At 38.4% G+C, this 9,501-nt stretch overlaps 1 protein-coding gene across 1 annotated transcript in view; it reads left to right on the top strand.

The window, feature by feature from the left end:
- Positions 1 to 8,796: 8,796 nt before the first annotated feature.
- The window catches only part of LOC103904015 (regulator of G-protein signaling 13), a 32,233-nt gene continuing 31,528 nt past the window's right edge, over positions 8,797 to 9,501 (top strand). Inside the window, 1 exon segment of the mRNA XM_009285344.2 lies at positions 8,797 to 8,871. The gene's annotated coding sequence lies outside the window, so the exon portion shown is untranslated.

Genomic DNA, 9,501 nt, shown 5'->3' with positions numbered 1-9,501 from the left:
ATTAATATATTTGTAAAAACATTTTTTGTTGTCTTTAATGACAGCGGCCACATTGTGTTCTAGCTGGGCTTTTGCCTTTCTCATTTCTTCTCTGCACGACCTAACGAGATCCCTGTACTCTTCTTGAGTCGCCTGCCCCTTCTTCCACAAGCGGTAAACTCTCCTTTTTTTCCTGAGTCCCAAAGAAGAGAACTATGAAACATCAGCTACCCTCTAAACAGACACTGACTTTAAGTAACATTATTCTTTTGACTGTAAATCCTTTAAATTAGTATGGGCCCAGTCGTCATTTACTGCAGTTTCACAATTTTGCCATGATTTAACCAAACACCTGTATGAAATTTCTGACTAAAATCGTATTTCATAGTATGGCTAGTTAGGATTTTTTTTTTTTTTTTTGGTTTGTTGCTACCAGAGAATACTGTTCATTGGAAGCAATTTCATCTTCTGTTGGGGAGATTGCTGGGTGGGGTAATGAGTGGATACGTGTTTCCAGCTCAACGTAGGTCTCAGAGGCAGGTATAATGAAAAGGAGAAGGCAGACTCTGGAGTCGTGCCATGGTTTTGGGTGCTGCAGCAGCCACTGCTCGCTTCAAGAGATGGTCAGTATCGCTGCCTGTGCCCACTGCCCTGTGACTTTGCATCAGGCAGAGCAAGTCTTTTCACTGAAGACTGAGTGCAACCACCACAGCTGCTCAGGTGTTCACAGACGCTGCCTGGCACCATGCACCCTGACCTCCTGCAAAGAGTCATTGGGTCTGCTCTAACAGGAAAGGGTGAGAAAGTGACATGATAACATGCTCATTAGAGCCCTCTAAAAATAAGCTAAACTATCCATAGAAGAGACTAACACAGCTCTTGGGGAGCACACCAACCACTTGTTTTATGCAGAGTTAGTATAGACCAGAATATTTGAGGAGGGAAGATGAAGGGACTTTTCACTCTTTTCCACAAGCATCTCTCCCTGGTTCATGATTTGGTACAGTGTGAGAACGGAAAGTTTTTTTTTCAAAAAGAAACTATTCAGCTCCTTACATCCCAGCCTTGGTACATTTTTAAGTCTTTCACCTCATTTGCAGTAGGAACCTGAAAACAACTACAAAGGTCTATCACCCAGGTTAATTCCAGAGATATTCCAGCCCACTCCAGTGTTCCTGGCAACATGCCCACGTTTCACCAAGCAATAAACAGCATAGCAGAAATTCAGAGCTATCTCTGGGATACTGTCATAAGCCTAATATTATATATCTGTTGCTATAGCAGGGCTATACAAAGCTGGTTGTTTAAACAAGGTCCAAGAGATCTGGAAGTATTTTATGGCAATTTATAGTGCCATCGATACTAATCTACTTTATAAAAGGAAGAAGCTGTAAGTAATAGTTCAATGGTACAACTGAAACAATTTTTACAGTACTTTTAGACACAACAGTATTTACATGCTTTAAAATAGTCCAGAGATAAGTATTTTTATTATTTCTTCAAAGTATTTTTTTCAAAATGCAGTATATAATGCTTATTCTGCAGTGAATTATTTTTTTTTTAAATACTGCCTAAATGGAGGTTCTTTGGACTCAGAAAAACAGCAGAACATACAGACCAAAGGGATTAAGGACTCAGTATTTTCTGTGACCCTTGGTTCATTACAAGGTGCATGCACCATATCAAGTTCCTTTGTGATTTCCTATTCACCTCCTCCTCCTCCCCCCACCCATGCACACAAATAGAATCAGTATTGCAGACTGGTTTCACAGCTGAGGGTTGTGCCCTGCCCAGTATGGCAGACTCTTCCAAAACAGGACATGTTACACATCGAATACGGAAAGCGTGCCTCCCTGGAAACTTCCCATACTCAAAGGAGAAACTTGTGAATGCAAGCTCTATTTACTATCTTGTAAATAAATTAATGGGCAATTGGGAGAAACTGTCCTTTTCAACATATGCTAGACTGAGTTAATTATCAGTTAGCTGCTAAAACTTTCTAGAATGATCAGGCTCTGACTGTCATCCAACACTTATTAAAATATTTAATATGCATGTCAAACAGCTTATTTGATTTTTTTTTTTAAACTACATTTTGCTTTCCCTTTTTGGAAAAAATATACCATAAGAGAATGGAAATTTGCTGTTCCATTCACGGTCTCTAAGAAAAATGGTTGAATCAGATTGACCATCAGCTACAGATCAGTATAGGAAAACAGGATGCAGTACCTGGAGAAACTTTAATATTTGACAGTAGAGACTCAGACTTTTCTTTTCGTGTTCTACCCTACCCCTGAAGGAAGCATTTTCATTGTTTGTCAATGTTTCAGTATTAAAAAAAAAAAATAATAATTAAAAAAAAAATTAAAAATCAATCATTGTACCATCTTCGGGTAGCACTTTTGAAGTGAATTAACTTCTTCCTGCTGCAGAGACGAGTTTTTATAGGAGGACTCAAGAGTCCAGCAGACCCTGAATGTGAATCTAGAAGACTAACTTTAACCTCTCCAATGTGGAAAACCTTCTCTAAATGTATTCCCTGAAATAGATATTTTTAATATTAACCCAAATAGAACTAAAAATATGGTATAACATAGTATCATTATCTCCCATACATTGAAAAGGCCGTCCATGAAAGCCTGTTAGCAGAGACATCCTACCATTATGCACAGTGAAGCAGGAAGGAAATTAAAGCTGAAATGGTGATGAACAGTACAAATTCATCATCTTAGACCCCTAAGTGCCACGCGTCCCTGCCCACACTCTGAAGTAACAGGCTTTCCAGATGTCATCTCCTTTATGATTGTGAAATGAGTTTGAAAAGCAAAAATAGATGACAATAGGCGGAAAAATCAGATGTTCTCATCTTCCATTCAGAGACATGGGTTGATTGTATCAGAGAGCGTAATCTCTATAAATGAACCTTTTTGAAATTAAGTTTTTAGTCATTAAACACGGGCAGAAATTGCAAAACAAGTTCTTGCTTAATATTGATTTGATGATTTAAATTTGTCTTGGATGCTCAGAAACAAAGTCAGAGAGGAGTTCAGGTTATCCCCTTGTTTTGTTTGGATAAATACAGCCTCAAAGGTTTTAGTCACAAAAAGGAGATTTACATCAACCAAGAACTGATGTGCTTATTTTGGAAATAAACTCATTCCCCCTCATTTCTCAGAACAGCCCCAGAAAGTACTCTCTTGAAAGACCCCAAAGATGATCAATATTTAAATTCTACTGAGCACTTCCCTTCAATTTCTTCAAACAGCTTAAGCACCACAGAACCTTAAAGCACCATCTAAACTAGTTCAGTGACCAGCTTTCACGTGGTCCCTTTCACTAATAAAATTAAAAATGGCTTGAGTAAAAAATAAAATGCAGAAATGTAAACCTTTCAGGATCACTCTAGATTTGTGTGCAGAGAGAAACAGAGCAGATTAGCAATGCTTCTCTTTAAAGTTTGTTACACGGCCAAAGTACTAAAGTGACAGTACAACTGCCTACAAACTTGACATCACTTGAATCACATGGGGTTTTGGTTTTTTTTTCAAGTTACTGTGGTCGGAGGGCTTCTGCTATTAGAGAACAACCTTTAAAAATAAAATAAAATAAACACTTTTTGCATAATAGTAATAACTTAGTAACCCATGAATTTCATACCACTTATGGAAAAAGTCTGTACTATATTTACTGTAGCAAATGGTTTGTCAACCATGAAGGTCAAGAAGCCAGCTTTAGAGAAGGGACTTGCTATTGGACAGAATTTGACCAGACACGAGTTTAAGCAAGACAACATACTTGTTCATGCCAGTCTGAGGAAATAGTGAACACACTCAGGATGTTCAAACGAAGCCCAAAGTCCAGCCAGGAACTGTTCATGTGCTGGAACAAACATCTGGAGGATAGGGGACCCAGGACTAACGTGGTCAAATATTCTGACCAACTTAAACCAAACTGTAATCAATAACTTTACACTAAACAAACAACTGCAAGAGGGACAACTGGCATCTTCAAAATGAGTACACTTGCAGGAAGTGCAGCAGTAAACAAGGCTACTTACACTTTTGTGCAAGTGTGTATGCAGAGTCTGACAGAGAGCTAAGGGCACACAGTGCTTTGTACCAAAACCACAGTACCCACCTCTCTGAAGCCTGATTGAATGGGAGGCTTGAAAGTTCATGTAAAAACTAGTCCAAGCTTCCTGCCACGATTTCCTTTTCTACTTCGATGGTTGCAGAATATCAGGCTCACACAATGACATCATGGCTTTCAGGAAGAAAAAGAGAAGAGAAAGGTCATAGTGTACATCTGAGGTAAGGTTTTCAGAAGTGCTCTCTAGACATCAGTCTGTTTTTACTCAGCAGATGATTGTTAACAGGGTTTGCAGAGACTGGTCACAATGTAAGATTTGTCCAACCTTATCGATAAAACCTGAAGCCATGAATATAGAAACTATTCAAATTCTTGAAGTCAGTGACTACTAGCAGGCCATGTTTACTTCTACCCAGAAACAGAAACCACTTCATCATCTGTATAGCTGCAGACAGTTTCTTGGTTGTTGTTGCCTAGAGTAAGGAGCTGAACCTGTGAACACTGTTCCCTGTTGCCCTGCGAGCAGATCTTTGCTGCACACTGAACCTAACTTTTCTTGAGGCTATTTTCAATTATATAGCAAGGAAGTTCCCAACAGAACCTGATCAAAGCTACCAAGTAAGATGCAACCAGAGAAACAGGACTGTCCTCTGGAAATCTCAATGGCTGTACTAAGTGAAAAGCAAGAATGTTGATCCGTTATTTCTGTACTATGCCCACTCAAACAGCAATGAGCATGAGTAGCACCTAGATCAGAGTATCCACTTTGTGCTCTCCTCAATGTTAACAAAGGCCTCTTAATATTTTAATGCTTTTCCTGTGCTTGGCCCTAGATCTCTAGGCACATCCTCAGTGCTCTTATTTACATGCACTTGTAAGACACTGCATCAAGAATGTGAGCACAAGGCAAGCCCCAGCAAGCAGTGTTCCTACATTCATGAATGCCAGTGCGTGGGTGTACTGCAGGAGAAAGGGTAGCAATGTGCAAACAAGGGAGTATGTGGGTAGATGGAAAGAATGGGTACAGCACAGAGAATGAGACAGACAGTACTTCCATGTTCGCTAGTGTGAAACAGATGTAGGTGGGTGAGATGTTTATTAAGCAGAATAGCATTAAAATAGAAACACAAATAGGAAAGAATGAATATAAGGGCAAGAGAAAAAAAAATAAAGAGAAGGTATGAGAATTAACAAAGATGCTACTAGGTAAGTGAACACAAGAAAACAGAAAAGGAAATACAAGACTATGAGCAAGAACTCATCTGGGATTATTATCCTCACTGATAAGAAAAAATTGTTGCAATCAAGATGGTCAACATATATTGTCTAAACTAGCTGGCAATTAATAGTTAATCCCTAGAAAAAGAACAGGCCAGAACAACTGACAAATTCAGCAGCTTTGATATGATATAGCTATTTTCTCTGTTTTGATACTTTGGCTTTTCAATTTTCCTCATAATTTGCTTTCTGAAAAGCATGTCCAGCTCAACTGCTGAATGAACAAAGCAATAATTGATTCCTAGATAGCACGTGCCCTCGTGACACTAAAGTTGTTCTGCACCCATACACGTGGCAACATAAGGAATTCAAAGGAACAAGGCCATACCAGAAGCCATGTTAACCAGCCTGTTCAATGTATGCCTCAGTTACCTACTCGTCTCAGTGTCTCACCTATCTGGGCAAGGAGTCTCTTTCAGGCTAGATGAGACCATTCATTACAATGAAACTGCAGAGAGTTTCCCCAGAGTCTGCACCCACATCCACCCTCATGAGACCACAGTTTGAACTGATGCACACAGAAGTTACACCTTCTTCAGGGTGATACCAGATGACATCTAGTGGAATATCTATGTAATAAGAGGAAGGGTATGACAGGTTCAATCATGTAGTTTTTCAGTGAAACAGCATACCTGGTTAATGACTAAGACCTTCCACTCCTATGTGCTTTCAATATTCTGGAAAGGGAAGTAGAAACATAACATTCGAAACATAACATTCTGGGTATCAAGCTATGAAAGAATGGTAGTGGAAAGCAGCTGACTCAGAGAAACAAGTTGTAAAGTCATATTTGCAACAAGTTTAATGAAATAGCAACAAGCTTGAATGGTAGCAGTCCTGCTGAGAGTAAGAAGATACAGTCCTCGCAGTGGCTGGGAGGCACGGTGATGTCAGGCAGGAACATACCCTTAGCCCTTCAGGGTCCCTCAGCCTTTGAGGGCTTTCCAGCCAGCCAGATTCTCTGGTTTTACAGTTTCCCTGCACTGATCCAAGGACAGATTTGCCAGCAAGTCAACCACCCAATGCTAAGGCACTCAGGCAATCCTATGTGCCTGCAGATACCCATTAAATTTCAAATGGTGCTTTACTGCTTGGTCAAGGATACAACAAAACTGCAGACAGGAAATAGGCAACAAATCCTGCACCTAAATATCCTCCCACTGTACAAGTCAAGAGGAGGTTTGGAGAATTATTTTCTTCAGCTTAATAGTAAAAACAAACTTATGGAAAAAAACACAAAACAAGTTCATTTCAATTTTAAGCAATATTACAGTATTTTTTTAATGTCTGTAATATGTAAAAGAAAATATTTAAACACAAAATCACTGGTTACTGATACTCAGTCACTCCACAATTTAAATTTACAAAGATATGATCACATATACGGTGTCCTTATAATGAACATCACTTGTTGATAGAAAAAAGCCCTAAATAGTTCATTATCATTCATTTTAATACTGAGATTTTAGATGACCTACCCTTTAATGCCAATAAAACTTATTGCAAAAATAAGATATATTTAAGCTTTTTCAAAAGAACTTGCATATGTATACACACAAGGTTTTTACAAAATATATGTAAATCAAATAGTTAAATACTGGTTCAAATCACAGGTGGAGACTATCAACTTATTGGGATTTTCATTATGTAACTTTTCCAGAGTCATATTTATTCATGGTGGTTTGTAAATATATGTAAATCAAATAGTTAAATACTGGATCAAATCACTAGTGGAGACTATCAACTTATTGGGATTTTCATTATGTAACTTTTCCAGAGTCATATTTATTCATATGGTGGTTTGTTTGTTTTTTTTTTAATTTAAGTAGTTCTGCAAGTAAGAGTCTTTATAGCCATTTTTAGCTTGTCAAGTTCAGGCCAAAGTTACTTCCCTCAGATGCTTTTAGTATATACCTGCTTGTATGTGCAGGCATTAGCAGCATTATTTTTGAGGAGGCATGTGAAAAAGTTGGATCATCTCACTATTGCGATTACTTGAATAATCAACTCAAGTTACATTCAATAGATATTTGCCCCTGCCCATTCCTATTATAGAAATGGAACAAAATGCTCTAAAAACCTGTGTGAAGGTATGAAGAATACAAAATAAGATTTAATGAAATAGCAGCCATAGAAAATAGATCACATTGTGATATTTGTCCCTCCATTTCCATAAGCACAGGCCAGGTCCCATGGGGAGTTCCTTACAGGCAGGCTCTCGTGCTGCCCTGCTCAGACACCAGGTTCTGCTGTAGGTATGCACACCACACGTTTCCTCCCTAGCAGAATCATTACTGTTGGAAAACGGATGTACATCCTTCTACACTAGGCCTGTATACCAGTAGGGTGAGCTGCAATAAAATAAATGAGTGTACTATATTATTGTAGGCTCAAACGTCAATTTAAGTTCAAATACTACACAGTTCATGCTTTACCTAGGAGGCATTGTAAGACAAAAAGAAAGATGAGTCAAACCAGAGAGATAAGATTGAAAGAAACATTGCACACTGCACACAGATGGGCTGTCAGGTGGAGCAGGGAGAAGGCCAACCTTTCCCTCCTGACACAGTCAGTCTGTGCCTTGTAGACACTGGCAAACCCCCAGAGATCACAACTCACAACTACCCCCAGAAAGGACAGAAAGCCCTCTAGAAAGACTTCACCCCCCCTGCCCCGTGACTAATTTACAACAACTAGTGCTTACTCCCAAAGCCCCAGTATCACTACAAACAAATCTACCACTGGCATGAACAGAGCAACTTCAGTACTATTGTACTGCACGGCTGCTTTGAAACACTTAGCTAGAGAAGAATAAGTGAAATGTAAATAACTTGAGTCTCAATTTAAAATGAAGCCATAACCTGGGCGACAGCTATGAGAAAAGTGACAGAGGACCTCATACAAATTTAAAGAAAGTTCTGCTCTAACATCACTCAGATGGTGTACAATACCAAGTTAACCAGTTAGAAGCACATAAAAGCCTCACACTAATGGGTCAGAGCAGAAAATAAAGGCTCTCCCACAGCAATCCAAAGTACTTGCTTCATAATGCTGCTTGTAAGAGCATGAAACTTGGTTTTAGTGCAAGGGTACTTTTGCCTTTCGTCTCATTTCAACATGGACTTTAGATTTCATATAAAGAACTTTGATAAAGAGATGGAAAATATTAGTCACAAAACTTGGACAATACATGCACGATTTCAATGAAGTAAAACACAGCTTCATTTCATTACAGCTGATCAACAGAGATGCAAGATAATTTCAGAGCAAACAGCCTCTATCACTGGTGCATCTGAACTTTTTCTCATAGAAACCACAGCCACTGTTTGCCTGTGGTATGTATAAGAAAGGAGTCCAGCACTAACACGAGCAGCATAGACACAGCCAAAGTGTAGTAAGAGCTTCTACACTAAAAGAAAATAATGAAGCAAAAACATAGGTCAAGGAATTTGGAAAATTATCCCTATAAATGCAAATACTAAGTGAAACTTCTTAATCAAGAGAAACTATCCAAGAAGAGTTTCTGTAAGTATGAGGTTTTGTACTTCGAAATATTAACAGAAAAGTATAGTATAGGCAGGGAAACACCTCTTTCTCTTGGCATGTAAAGTTATCTCAGAATAGCAGAGGCATGCATTTTAGAAATGTTTCTGATGTATAAACAACTTTATCCCTATTTATATATGAATATTTTGTGTAATACTCTTAGTACAAACTAAGCTGAGTGACATTACAGAAGGCAATTAATTATAACTTTTATATAGCTGTTTCTCTCTGAAGGCTCTGCTGAAACCTATGCTGTGTACCAAAAACTGTGACATTAGGTGGTTTACAGATTCACTGGCACAGCATAAGGGTGCTGGAAAAATCAAAATGTATGTTGTAGTTTGAAAAATGAAGAGATCTTATTCTTTGATCTACCAAAGCAGTTTTCCTGATATTTTTCCAATATAAAATATAACAACAGTTAAACAGTCATTTCCAGATCAGTACTGCTTATATCTTTTACAGATGTGAATAATTTCAGGACTTAGATTCATTTATTATCAGACAGGCAATTCCTTTTCTCTGAAAGTGTTGTAATCAAAAAGAAAGTCACATGGTTACAAAACCTGCAGGAAGCGCAGATCCTACATGCTAAAGAACTTGTGGCCT

This window comes from Aptenodytes forsteri, unplaced genomic scaffold (genome assembly GCF_000699145.1).
Source record: "Aptenodytes forsteri isolate BGI_AS27 unplaced genomic scaffold, ASM69914v1 Scaffold104, whole genome shotgun sequence".
Classification (NCBI taxonomy): Eukaryota; Metazoa; Chordata; class Aves; order Sphenisciformes; family Spheniscidae; genus Aptenodytes; species Aptenodytes forsteri.
The sequence above is the reverse complement of the archived record's forward strand: the minus strand, read 5'-3'. Positions and strand labels throughout refer to the sequence as shown.